Below are 14538 nucleotides of genomic sequence, written 5' to 3'. Positions count from 1 at the left end.
GGGGAAGAGAGAGAGGGAGATACCGAATCAGAAGCAGGCTCCAGGCTCTGAGCTGTCAGCACAGAGCCTGATGTGGCACTCAGACTCATAAACCACAAGATCATAACCTGAGCTGAAGTTGGACGTTCAACTGACTAAGCCACGCAGGTGACCCCCACCAAATTTTTTTAATTAAAAAAATCTCCTCCACAAATATTAGTAACCGTGAAGTCCTTTGCCTTTGTGTGTTTGTGTGTATGTCCATATATACATGTTGTAAATGTGAGACATTTTTCTACCTCCAGATGGTATTGCTAAAATTAATTTGTAAAAGAACTCTGTTTAGCTGGCTTGAAGGCAAGCGCCTGTAAGGACTGGGCATTCTAAGCTCTCAGGAAGACAGACATTGAGCCAAATGGTTTTCAAGTTCACACAACCTGGGGAAATATTCATTATAAAAGCTGTTTTAAGGTTGATGGTTTAATTAGAACAGACATGTCGTTAGAATTATCAACATCAAATATAAGACTTTTATTGTATCTGAGTTTACTAGGCAAATAGGTTCATATTATCTTATAAGATCTATGAACAAAAAATAAGAGCTTTGGACAATGGCTGACTGTGGCTAATGTTTAATGAAGTGTAAGTAATCTAAACATAGTTATTAAGGGGCGCCTGGGTGGCTCAGTTGGTGAAGCGCCTGACTTTGGCTCAGGTCATGATCTCATGGTTGGTGGGTTTGAGCCCCACATCATGCTCTGTACTGACAGCTCAGAGCCTGGGACCTGCTTGGGATTCTGTCTCTCTCTCTGCCCTTTCCCAGCTGGTATTCTCTCTCTCAAAAATAAATAAATAAACTTTAAAAAATTATTTAAACATAAAAAAAAGTAAATTAAAGAGATATAAACAAGATAAAGGTTTATAAATAAACCTTTCAGCAATATTTAAAATATACTTAAATTGTTTTCCTGAATCTTTTTGGTAACATAAACCCTTAAAGTCTTGCCTTACATTAGATTAAATGATGAGTTAAGTTAAATACATTAAATATCTAGAGCATTTCCAAATAATATAAAATACTAAAGCATTAAATGCTGAACAGAGGTTTATCTACTTTTGGCTTCTCATTATGAGAAACTAAAAGATACTTGAACGTGTTCATGCTATATTGGAAAAATTTTAAAGGCATATCCTTCTTTCTAGAAGTTATAGAATATATTTACAAGTTAAAAAAGAATATATTCATAAATTTGCAAATCTAGAAAATAGTATAATAGTTCACAGTTACTACTTAATATTCACTAAAAATTAAGATTTCTAAGAGTTAAGAATTCTAGGAAGTATAATTAAGACTATTGGAAATAATAAGAGAAATAACTCTGTATGTAAGTAAAGTAAGATGTATGTTTTTGGTAAGAGAAAATATAAGAAATAAAAACACATTCTTGTTAAAGGAAAAGAAAGTAACCTGGTCCCAAAATGAGGCTGGATATTTAAAGAGGGAAAACTTAGGACAAAATCTAAATGTCAAAAAAAAAAAGTGGTCAAAGGTTTGTGGACTAAGAATCTTTGGAAAGAAGTTTCAATGTCATGGACTTTTATGGAAAGGGAGCAGCTGGATCTAGAAAGATGGTGGTGTGTGCAGTAAAGCCCATTCCGCTTCTGCAAAAATGGCCTCCACTGCCAGAGCCTTGCCATCCTGATGTCCTGTTCCCATGGGCACAGTCTGCTCCTGGGTCAGAGAAATTAGGTGGGCAAACAATGGCTATAAATTACATGGGCAGTCAGGGCCATGAGAACCCCAGATGATTCTTCCCGGCTCCCTGACAGTCTCCATGTATTGGTTTTTCCATCTCTTCACCCACCATAAAGCATTCAAGATGATTCAAATTATGAGTAGAGCGGGGAGACTTCTATAAAATTGCAAACACCATCTACCAGCAATGTCGGACTTGTCAGGTCCATAATCCTAAAAAAAAAAAAAAAAAAAAAAAAGCTGCTCTTATTCCTAGAAGCCTCCGACCTCCTTCCTCTGCTACAGCTGGACATCACTCAACTGCCACTTGGTATAGATTACTGAACAAGGAGCCCTACTACCTCCATATTGACCTAGAACTTTCTAATTGATTAAGTTCTTCTTGCCAGTTTCTCTTAACTCAGGCAAAAGACCCTGCAGGCAAAGTGTCCCCTGAAGGGAACCAAAACTGCCCCCTCAAGCAATAAGGACTGCCCTGAGGCAAAAAGACTCTTCCTGTGATTGACCCCAAGACAATCATCCCCCTGACTTTCACTGCCCACCAGCGAGGACCCACTGACCCTTGTCCCATATTCTCCTTACATAAACCTGCAAGTGTTTTCAGCATTTTGAAGACCTTTGAAACACTAGTCCACTGTCTTCCCAGTGTCGGCCTCACTGAAATAAATTCCTTTCTTGTTTCACCAGCACTTGTTCCTCTGACCTTGGATTTTGTCAGTGGCAAGGGGCAGAACCTGGTCTACTTGGGACCCCACATCCAAGTGCTCTTACATCCCTGCACCCAGCTACATCGCTAATATGCTCTTATGGCTGTGTTTTCTAGATCAGTTAACGCATTCCCTTGCAATAAGGCTGAAGCCCCCACAATAGCAAAAACAGTTAAAAAGCATTTCCCATTTAGGTTATACCTTCATGATCTCCGTGACTAAGGCACCCACTTTACTGGACAAATCATATGAGCCTCAATGAAAAACTCTGCAGACTTCTTGGAATTCTGTCAAAATACAACCTTCTGCCAATCTCCTGTTGACTCCTGCTAGTATGACCCGCTACTAAAAACCTCTAGCATCTTATGTTCAAGCCTATCGTCACATTCTAAGGATCCTTCTGGTCACAGTTTAGGGTCTGGTGACTGAGTATTCTGAAAATGTCATAGGAAAACTGCCCTTGAGCCCCATTGGAAAGGATTTTACCAAGTATTCCTGACCATTAACTGCTGATGTGGGGCCGAGAGTGAATGGTCAAGAAAGCATTCTTGAGATGCTTTTGGTGCAAATGGATGGTTTTATTATAGCAACAGGTCAGGACCCTTGGGCAGAAAGAGCTGCCCTGGGATTGTGAGGAGTGACTGATTATACACTTTTTAGTCAGTGGGGGTTAGGCATGGCCTAAGTCTCTAAGGAATTTGGAAGCAAGGCTTCTAGGACATTGAGGGCCCAGCTGCTGTAAGATAAGGTCATTTATTACTGGGTCATTTATTACTGTCAATAAAACATTAGTCACGGGACCCTTCAGAAGATGTCAGTGGGCCATATGTTTGAAAGATGATTGCTAACATATGCCTTGGGGAGGGCTGTTTACGGTTATCAGAGGGAAGGAACACTAACCAGAGCAGAGCTATGGTGGGAAAACATGAAAGGAAGTCCTTGAGGGAGCTTTAGGAGTGTTACAGTCTGTATGTCTCAGGGATTTATCAGTGGGCTGCAAGTTGTAAGCAGAGTTAATTTTAGCTGCATTTCTCTTGCCTTTGTTCTCCTCATCACTGCTATAAAGCTAACAGGCAGTAAGCCTTGGGTACACATCACACAGCTAAAAATGTTTCCACCTGACACCTAGTCCTATACAGATGCTGGGACACTTCTAAATCAAATTGACAGAGCTGACATCAAGGAAAACTGCCTGCACCCAAGACGATGGTTCACACTTCATACTTTAAACATGAAACCCTTTCACCTTATTTTCTCTTTTCTTTTCTCTGGCCTGGAAAGAGAAGACCTTCATCTCTAGCTCCTAGGCCACTGCTGAGGGTGGTAACCCCTGGAATGTAAATGATCTTTTAGGGGAGCCTGGGTGGATCAGTCGTTAAGTGTCTGACTTTGGCTCAGGTCATGACCTCATGGTTCATGAGTTCGAGCCCCACATTGGGCTCTGTGCTGACAGTTCAGAGCCTGGAACCTGCTTTCAATTCTGTGTCTCCCTCTCTCTCTCCGCCCTTTCCCCCACTTGTGCTTTGACTCTCTGTCTCTCTCAAAAATAAACAAACATTAAAAAAAGGAAAAAAATAAAATGATCTTTTATTTCAGGCTAAGGAAAATCTAACTATGTCTCTAACTTCTCACAAGCAAAGCATGACATCTCCTTGGTCAACACCTCTGAATTTATATGGTCAAGTTAAAAAGGACTTAGCAGGAGGCTTGCATGATTCAAGATTCACTGCTTTTGACAGGTCCCTACTTCCTTGGTTAGGGATAAATGTAAATGAGGCTAGCTTCTTAATTCTTTTTATTTTTTTTATTTTTTAATGTTATTCGTTTTTGAGAGAGAGAGAGCAGAGGAGAGAGGGAGGGAGAGAGGGAGGGGCAGAGAGGGAAAAATAGACTCCAAAGCAGGCTCCAGGCTCCAAGCTGTCATCTCAGAGCCTGACGCAGAGCTTGAACCCACGAACCCCTAGATCATAACCTGAGCCAAAGTCGGATGCTCAACCAACTGAGCCACCCAGGTGCCCCCCAACTTCTTAACTCTTAAAATTACTGTAGAATCTGCTGCTAAAGCAAAAATTCTTAGATTCTCTGCCCTGTTGTTTTTTTCTTTTTCTTTTTTTTTTTTAAGAGAGAGAGCATGTGTGCAAGAGAGAAAGTAGGAGAGGGATAGAAGAAGGGGAAGAGAGAGGAGAGAGAGAAAAAAAATCTTAAGAAAGCTTCATGCTCAGAATGGAGTACGGAGCTTGGCCCAACGTGGGGCTCAATCCCATGATGCAGGGATCCTGACCTGAGCTGAAATCAAGAGTTCTACTGACTGAGCCACCCAGGTACCCCCAAATTATACTTAATAATAGGATAGGCCGTTGGTTACCTTTTAGCTGAGTAGGGAGGTGTCTGTGTTGTAGCCAATACCACCTGCTGGACCTGATTTAACACTTTTGAGGAAATTGAAACTCAATTACATAAGATCACAAAACAAGCTGCTTGGCTTAAAAGATGACTCCTTCCTTGGGGTCTTTGACTTATTTGATTTTGATTGCTTTTGGGTCTTGGGGACCATGGCTTCAATGTTCCCTCCAAACATGGGAATTATCCTGCTCATAGTAATCACAATAATCTCCCTGGTGTGTTGTGTTTTCTCAAAAGCTTTAAATCATGTTCACAGTCATAACCACCATGCAAATGATCTCCCTAAGAACAGAAAGGCAGGAAAGGAACAAAGCGATGGCTGACTTAAAGAACGGAAACCTAAAGTCACAACCTGTAAATATCACAGAAATAAAACAAAACATCATAACCTGTGGGTACCACACAAAGGAACAATAAAAGCTGTGAGAACTTTAAAGCAGTAGCTGAGAGTGGTGCTAATGCCTTTGATTTTTATCACATCTCTCAGTTAAGCTGAGAGTCTGATCAAAAGGGAGGAACTGTTAACAAGAAAAACATAGAGGGCACCTGGGTGTCTCAGTCAGCTGAAGGTCCAACTCTTGATTTCAGCTCAGGTCATGATCTCAAGGTCGTGGGACTGAGCTCCCATTGGGTTCTACACTGAGTGTGGAGTTTACTTAGGATTCTCTCTCTCTCTCTCTCTCTCTCTCTCTCTCTCTCTCTCTCTTTCTCTCTCTCTATCTCTCTCTCTCTCTCCTCAAAATAAATAAGTAAACATTAAAAAAAAAACAAAGAAAGAAAGAAAAAGAAAACACCCAAAATGGCATTATTTAGGTTAAGGGCCCAAGTCAGTAAGCCAAGACTTAATACCTAACCTAACTATAGTCTCAACCCCCCAGGAATAGAATCTTTAACTAGTTAACATGGAGTTTCCTGGTCAATACTAGGAAATTTACTCTTAGACCCAATCCACTCCCCTTAGGAGGACAACCCTACCCAAATAATGTATTCCATGCTAATAAATCTTTTTTTCTTCTGTGTTTATGCCCTCTTTCTGCCTTTTATGTAAGTTAACTCTAGGCACAACGTGGGGCTCAAACTTAGAACCCCGAGATCAAGAGTCAAACACTCTACTGACAGAGCCAGTCAGGCACCCCTCCTTCAGCTTTTAAAATTTTTTTAATGTTTTTATTTATTTTTGAGAGAGAGAGAGAGAGAGAGAGAGAACGTGAGCAGGGGAAGGTCAGAGAGAGAAGGAGTCACAGGATCTGAAGACAGTCTCCAGGCTCTGAGCTAGTGGTCAGCACAGAGCCTGACATGGGGCTCAAACCCACGAACCATGAAATCATGACCTGAGCCAAAGTCAGATGCTTAACCGACTGAGCCACCCAGGCACCCCTCTTTCAGCCTTTAAAGCCCTTTCCTCTGTTTAGCTCAGGAGAGCTCCCCTCTACTTGCTAGATGGGATGCTGCCTGATTCATGAATTGTTTAATAAAGCCAATTAGATCTTCCAATTTACTCCACTGAGTTTTGTTTTTTAACCCAGTGGTTACGTGCTGGGAGCCATTTCTGAAGTAAGGCAGGTTTGCAAGGCCTCCCACCATCAGATGCGACCAGCATCTACAGTCACTCAACCCCCACTCAATTTTTGCTTGAGCACCGCCCCCCAAGGTGCCTGGCTGACTGGTATCAGACCCTGTGAAGGAACTTATAGGGGTTTCTTCTTTTGTGATTATAGGAGCAAATATTACATTTCTTATGAAACCTATTTTTCTTCCCCCTCAAGAAAATAGGCCATTGACCCTTGCTCACAAAAGAACTAACTCTTGCCTTTGCTATGCTGAAAACATTGCCTCATATTTGAATGCTAAAGATCCCTTCCTTCCCCATGTAATAAGCATCTAGTCACCTACTTCAATCACTATTAATAAAGATTCTGCATGAGTCTTCTACCAATCCAGGTTCCAGGAAATTTTTACATACCAAAGAATTTGTCATCAGAAATCATTGTCTAAGGCAATTGCAACTCCTGTTTTGTACCCCACACATTTTTTCAATAAATAAAGCTGACTCTCCAGTCAGTGCAGAGATGACTGCCTGGTGATCAGAAAGAAGCCGAGGCTCTCCCGCTCCCTTTTGCCGACACCGTCCATCCTTCAGGGAGCCCTGGACCTGCTGGAGCTGGACTCTGGCAGTTATGCTTTTTCATCTGATACAGATTCAAACTAAAATGTATATGGAGAAAATGATATGATGCCCTAGAATCTTTAAATATGTTGGGGAGGAAAAAAGTGAGAAATTGTAAATGAAACAAGATTGAAAAAATGTTGATCAGGGGCGCCTGGGTGGCTCAATGGGTTAAGTGTCCAACTTCGGCTCAGGTCATGATCTCACAGTCCATGGGTTCAGGGTTCACATCAGATTCTGTGCTGACAGCTCAGAGCCTGAAGCCTGCTTCAGATTCTGTGTCTCCCTCTCTCTCTGCCCCTCCCCCCTCTCTGTCTCTCAAAAACAAATAAACATAAAAAGAATTTTTCTAAAGAAAAACATTAATCATTATTGAAACGGGGTGACAGATACGTTGTTTTCCCAAATATCAAAGTTGAAACTTTCCACAATAAGTTGATTTCTTCAAGACACAAAAGTTCTTCAAGACAATAAAAAGATGGGCAAGGGCAGTGTTCTCTTTGTAGCTAGAACATCTTTATATTCCTGAATGGGAAAAGACAGATAAGGAAGAATGTTAGAAAAAAGGTGTATAGCTAAATCAATAAGCTAAAAATTTGAAAGTAACCATTGAAAGGGCAGAAATACAATCTATATCTTATAAGTCATCACAGAAAAATAATAATGATATAAAAACTTCATTCAACACAAAGTACAGATGAAGAAAGTTGGAAAAGGATGGCAAATGGAAAACTATACCTCTTTTGCTTTATTGAAGATATGAAGCAAAACAAAAGAAAAAAAGACAGGAAGAACATAGAATAATTAAGAGCAAAAGATGATCACATGACCCAGACCAGCCTACCCTTGGAAATGAATCTGCAACAGACTACAGATGTTTGTCTAAGAACTCATTGAAAATTATGAAGTTTTCATGGAAATCTAGACTCTCATTTGCATAATTCTTTAAAATGTCTTTACATTCTTAATTAGTCAATATTTGACTATGTAGATCTTAATATTTATTTTTAATCTGAAGTCTATCCGCAAAACCAAAGGGACACAGAGACAAAGAGGCAAAGGAAAGCATGTGACAGTTCATCCCCATACAGGCATTGCTTAAAACAAACCAGAATGCAGAGTCAGCTTTACCTGTTAGGACATCCAACACCATCACCCACCAGCAAGAAATAAAAAAGAAAAACACAGGGTCCTAGGATGCATCTCCTGGAAGCAACAAGGCTTTGACAAGGATCTGAGGGTGCATGCGTGTTGCAATGGCTCACTCTTTACCAGGCACCCTTTATGCCTGTCACATAGTTTAACGCATCTAATCCACGTAACAATGTTATGAGGTCATATTATCATCATTCCCATTTTATAGATGGAAACATTAAAATACTGAGAAGTTATGTGATTTGCCCAAGGTCACACAGCTAATAAATGGCAGAGCCAGCACTCAAACCTTGTGGTCTCCTCCTGCAGAAGCCCCAGTTTAACTCCCCTGGAAAGGAGAGGAGGCAAGAAAGCGGGCACAGAAGATACCTGTGGCCCTTCTGAGAGCTCGGTGGCTCCCGGAACTCTGTTGGCTCTGTGCTGACAGCTCTACAGCCATCTGTCCAGTTTCCAGGGCCTAGTGTAGCCCCCACCATGCTTTCTAATCAATCCTTCTAGTGCTTTCTGAATAGAAACATCAAGCTTAGGATAAGAGAAGGATAAAGCAGTTGCCTGCTTCAAGGGGCTTTTTGTCCAGGCAAAGACAAGGCATTAAACAGTTTCCAGAGTCAGTTAACAAACTAGGTCCTGAGCCCAAGCCAGGAGATGGGAAGCAGGGGGATTGGGGCAGGGTATGGAGGGTGAGGACTGAGTGGGGACAGCTAGCTTCACAGAAGTGCAGCCAGAGTCTAAGGTCAAGCCCTGGGAGGACTTGAACGCAAAGCCCCCAGCAGCTCTCAGTTCCACTGGGACTCCTCCTCACTGCTCAGTGTGCTTCTGGATTACCATGCCTGCTGTGGGGAGAAGCAGATGGCCTGGGATACAGGAAAGGCCCTCCCAAAGTCACCAAGCCTCCTGGAGTCTGGCACAGCTCTTTGCAATCTCTGTCCCCCAGGAAAGCCCCAGGCTTTCTCCACACCATTGCCATCACTTCACTGCCTGCCAGCCTGGACTGATGGCTGCTACAGCAAGCCAGGCTCTTATTCCTTAAGAAGCCCCAGACCCTCAAGGGGCTGGAATATTCCCTTGTGTCCTCTCCTGGCAGCTTTCCACCAGGCCCTGGGTGAACTTGCCCCCACCCAAAGGGGCCAGCTCATGGAACCCAAATGATGGCCCAGCCACTTTGGGGAAAATATCCCTGATTCCAGAGGGGACAGTTTAGAGACCTCTACCTTCATGATAACTTTCATTGTGTAGCACTTGATACTTTCAAAAAGCTTTAACACAGCTCCCATTTCTTTGCTGGTCGTCAGCGCTTCCCTTTTTGGTACGTGAAACAGAAAGAATTACTCCCTTAGGTCTTTTCTTCACAAAGAAAAAGATTCTGCAAAGGCACATCACACCTCCAGGTAATGATGGAGCCAGAACTCACATGGCTTGTCTCCTGACTGCGCTGGGTCATGCTGGCCCAGCCCTGTACACATGGGAAGCCGGTGCACAGTTGCCCGTGAGTGAAAATGAGGGTAGCTCCAAACACCCACCCACCCCAGTGACAACAGACACGAATCTCTGCCCATGGAACAATAGAAAAGCCAGGCTGGGACACATGTCTGTCTTGTATACAGAAAGGGGAAATTCCCACCTAAACATAAGAAGGAAGCAGGTCCTAAGTAATTTATTAAATAGCCAGAAAAAAAAGGTAGACATTCCATCCCCAAACTCCTTTTTATCTCATTGCCCCAGCATGGTGGTTACAAGGGCATGTGTTGGGGTCACACTATACTGGTGTGGCTACTTGTTAGCTGTGTGATCTTGGGCAAATGGCTTAACCATCTCTATTTTCGTTTCTATATCTGCAAAATGGGGATAATAATACTTTTGGTCGCACTGAGTAGCCAACATTGAATAATGAGATAACCCACAAAATGCATTTAGCACAGGGTGTGACACATAAAGACTGGCAGAGATGGGACCGGGGACCCCCCCCCCCCACCTATCATGTAGCTCTCTGACATGCAGATGAGGCATTCTTGGAGCTCCAGATCTGAAAGAGCCAGAGCAAAGCCTTTTCTGACCTCCTCTAGCTATAGACCCAAAGTCCAAGGCCACAAAATCACAGGTCTGGCTGCTGTCCATAGGTCATGCCATCCAAAACAATTTCAAGACAAAAGTAGAAGGGGCCACTCCATCCCATCTACCCAAACTCTACTCTATGACAGAGGGGAAGGATGTCATAATGTTAACTTAGTGACCATGGGTCCTGGCTGAGCACGGGCCCAAGCTGTCCACATAGAACCTGGCTCTGGGGGCCCTCACCCTGTTCTCTGCTTGGCACTGGGAAGATTTACTTCACATACAGAGCTTGCCTCAGAAATGTGACCCCCCAGCCATCTTTCAGGTCCTCTTAGCCTACCAGCACTCCCAGCATGGCATCCCCATGGTCCTCTTCTCTTACCTGCTTACTGATTCATTCCCATAAGTACCCCCAGGGACTGATTGGCCAACTAAACTGTATGTGACTGAGCAAATCAAGAATTACAGCTTAGCCAAATACGCTTCAAGACTAGCTTCTGCAGCTCTGTGCCTGAGGAGGGAGGATGCCGGCAGCTGCCCGGGAACCATGCCCCCTAGCCAGGGAAAGACCTTGGGACACTGGGGATACCTTTAGACCCGCCCCAACAGACTATGAGTCATAGCACCAGGTTCCTGGTTTGTTGTTGGTCCCTCACTCACAGGATGACCTCAGGAAAGTGACTCTCCTCTGAGCCTCAACTTGGAACTCTGGACTGAAAGGTTGATTAACTTAAAGTTCTGACTATCAAGCCTACCTTCTGATGGTTTTGCCCGTATGTCCACCCAATTATCCTTCCCCTGTCACCACCACCACCACCCTCACCACTACCACCACAACTAACATCATCACCATTATCACCACTACAACTACCATTATTATCACCACGACCACCACTATCACCATCACCACCACCACTATCCTTACTACCAAAACTACCAATATAATCACCACCATTACCACCACCATCACCATCACAAGTACCATCATCATCACTACCAAACCACCACTACCTCCACTATCATCAACACTGCCGTCATCATCACCACCATCACCACCACCACCACTACAACCACCACCATTACCACCACCATGACAACCATCATCACCACCCCTGCCACAACTATTACCATCATCATCATTACTACCATCACCGGTCACCACCACCACCACTACACCTACCACGAATTACCACCAACACTATCATCGCTATCACTACCCATCATCCCTACTTCCATCACCCACTACCAACTCAATCACGACTACCATCATCACTACCACCCATCATCCCCAGTGGTAAACTCAGTTCAGACTACACCCCAGCAGCAATGAAGGAAAGAGACTGTTAGGCAGAACCAGCACCTGGCCAAATTATAGTTTTTTATCAAGCCTCAATTCACTTGCTTCTCCACCCTGTCCACTTACACACATAGATCTTTCCTTACACACATAGTCCACTTTCTCTGTCTTTAGTTATTTATCCTGTAGTGTAAATATAACACAGCGCATTGCCTCTCCAAAGAATATTTGCATATAAAGCTTATGTGTTAGCTGTGGCATAAAAGACTGACTCCCTTCAAGGATTTGAGGAAGTAGAAAAGATATTTTTGGTCAAGGGCTATATGCTTTGTCCAGCAAGATGCTTGGGTGAGGCCTGCCTTGGTAATGAAAACTGGTTACAGCAACAACAGGGAAACTCAGGGATAGTCTTGTGATTTAGAGTCCAGAAACAGGGTACCAAAATGCCCTGCAGATCCCACAGGGCATCCCTGACACTGCAGAGGTGACCATAATGTTAAGCCTCTCAACTCCTCCGCCTTTGGCCTCCCAGACTCCACATGCTAGTTCCATGGCTCACTTTATAACATCCTGCTTGAGCCATTTGCTCAGAGAATATGGGAATGCAGGAGGTGAACTTCCTCAGGAACAATGCCCTCTTAACTGAGGATCCTCCTCCAGGCTCTCTGCCAACTCATCCTCTAGGACCAGGGGATCTGGTTACGGAAGGGAGCCTCCACTGCACGAGCAAGCCCTCTCCTTCATGTAGGGCATGTCTCTGCACGAGGACACCAGCTCATTGCTTAAGATGACCATCTCCACCGAAGCTGAGAGGCCCTGGGGCAGCAGCAACAACCCAGGAGGGAGACAAAAGCCTGGTGGAACTCCCTGTTAAATGCATACACCACAGGAGAGGGCTGAGTTAGCCCAGCCACACTATCTGAAGATGCTGACAGTGTCTCCTTAATAAGCAGGGCAGGACACCAGACAGCTGTGAATGAGACAGTAGCGCACGAAGCCCCCCCAAGGTAATAAACAAAGTCTTTAGCACCTTAGTCTCCTGGTGCTGGGGGGTTAGGGGGGCAAACAGGACAGGTGCTGATAAGCACCCCGCCCCCCGTTCAGGTGCACTCACCAGCTGCAGCACAGAACAACAGGTGAGGTGGAAAATGTGACCTGTATAACTAGCACAGAGATATAGAAGCTGGCCAGCAAGGAGGCCACCACATAGGTGTATCTGAGGCTGGGGTTGCGTCTTTGAATCTACGTAGGGGTCTCTGACTGGATCGGTGAGCTCCACCCTGTGCTGCCCGCCCCATCTGCCGATGCCAGAGTGCAGCTGGGCCCCATCTGCCGATGCCAGAGTGCAGCTGGATAGCGATGAAGGAGACAAGAACTGACAATAGTCAGGCTAAAGCACTAGAGAAGCCCTGGGGGTCTTGTGCAGCTGGTTGGAGAATAGGCCAGCTGTGACCAGACAGTGCTTTAGGTAGACTGAGGCACAGGTGCAGGATGGAGGCAGTGAAATACATGATGTTAAAGACCACCCAGATGTCACAGAAACCACCAAAAGGCTAGTAGCCAGCTGCCTGGTCTGCCACTTTCAAGGCATCACCAGCATACCCACCAGACAGTCCAAGATGACCAGGCAGAAAACAAGGACACCGGTGACCTTGAAGTGCAGGTAACAAAAGTTCAAGGTGGCAGCACACATAAGGAATATTTCTCAGCAAAGTGAAAGCAATGGGGAGCCAAAGGAGCCCTTCTCATCGCCTCACTCTGCCTCATGCCTGCCCCTACCCTCTGGACTCTAAATCACAAGACTATCCCTGAGTTTCCCTGTTGTTGGAGCAAGGGTCAGGTAGTGAGGCCAGAATAGAGGCATCAGCCTTCCAAATCAGCCAGACATCAGCTGGCTTCCTGCAGGGGTCTTTCTCCTGGTTCTGAAGAGGTGCCAGGGGCAGGATCCCGCCATCGGAAGAGGGGACGGGTCCTCGCATAGGGCAAAGATTGGATGTCCCAGCCTTTATCCTATGAAGCTAGCTGGAAGGTTTCGGTCAGTGGCTCCCGGGCTCCTCCCAGCGTCGGAAAAGGGCGACGGACAGGCCACAAACGACTAAGAAATGGCCCAGTGTCTGTGGCTGTGGACTGGACGTGAAGACACGAAGGATCTAGGCGCAAGAAACGGGCTGGAGTGAAAAGCGTTATCTGGGACTCGTGGAGGCAGAGACCCAGGCAGAAAGCGCAGAAATCCCGTAAGCGAGTGGACTTGGAGCCCTCTGGCGGCTTTACCACCCGACGGCTCCCGAGCCCGGGCATCCGCGCTCCCGGCTCCAAAACCCTGCGGCGTCACCCGCCGGCTTCCCAGAGCGCAGTAGTCCCTCTCACCTCCTTCCCCTGGGGGCGCCGACCCTGTTCTCCCAGAGGCCGAACCTCCGCTCCCAGCCTGCGTAGACAGAGTCTCAGAAAAAGCGCTAGTAGGAACCAGAACCGCCTCGCTCCCCGAGTGCCAGCAGCCCGCGAGGCAGCTCACAGCAAGTTCGAGGCCCGCCCCTCCGAACCCCGCCCCTCCGAGCCCCGCCCCCTTCATGACTACCGTGCCGAGGCCGCCGAGACCTGCACCACCCACTCTCAACAGCATCTCTCTGAAACCTTTCCTTCTCAGGGGTCACTTTTTTTCCTGCGCAGCCCCTCACTGGCTTCGGAAGGACCAGAAGAAATGTACTCTTGCCACAGAAATGTTTCTGAGATGATGGAGGCATCTGCAGGGGCCTGACACCTTGTGTCAGAGCCTTGTGTGCAGTATTTGGCAGCGAATTAGAACTACGCTATAAGGACTTTCACCTCAGCCCCTATTGTCCGCTCATTAGTGGCCAGGATGATGCCCGCCACTGGCTTCCAATCCTGGAAACTGGTAAAGACAGCTTGGATTTGGATCCATCCTAAAAAGCACCCCCTTCCCCGCCCCCCCCCCCCCCCCCCCCCCCCCCCCCCCCCCCCCCCCCCCCCCCCCCCCCCCCCCCCCCCCCCCCCCCCCCCCCCC

The 14538-nt window shown here is 45.7% G+C and overlaps 1 long non-coding RNA gene across 3 annotated transcripts in view; it reads right to left on the bottom strand.

Annotated features, from left to right (window-relative positions):
* Positions 1-7356: 7356 nt before the first annotated feature.
* Positions 7357-14538, bottom strand: part of LOC115290042 — an 11658-nt gene continuing 4476 nt past the window's right edge. For all 3 annotated transcript variants that reach the window (XR_003907928.1, XR_003907932.1, XR_003907927.1), the window contains one exon: positions 7357-7537. This is a non-coding gene — a long non-coding RNA (uncharacterized LOC115290042). The remainder of the gene's footprint in view (positions 7538-14538) is intronic.

The sequence above is a fragment of the Suricata suricatta genome, chromosome 1 (assembly GCF_006229205.1).
Source record: "Suricata suricatta isolate VVHF042 chromosome 1, meerkat_22Aug2017_6uvM2_HiC, whole genome shotgun sequence".
Lineage (NCBI taxonomy): Eukaryota > Metazoa > Chordata > Mammalia > Carnivora > Herpestidae > Suricata > Suricata suricatta.
The sequence above is the reverse complement of the archived record's forward strand: the minus strand, read 5'-3'. Positions and strand labels throughout refer to the sequence as shown.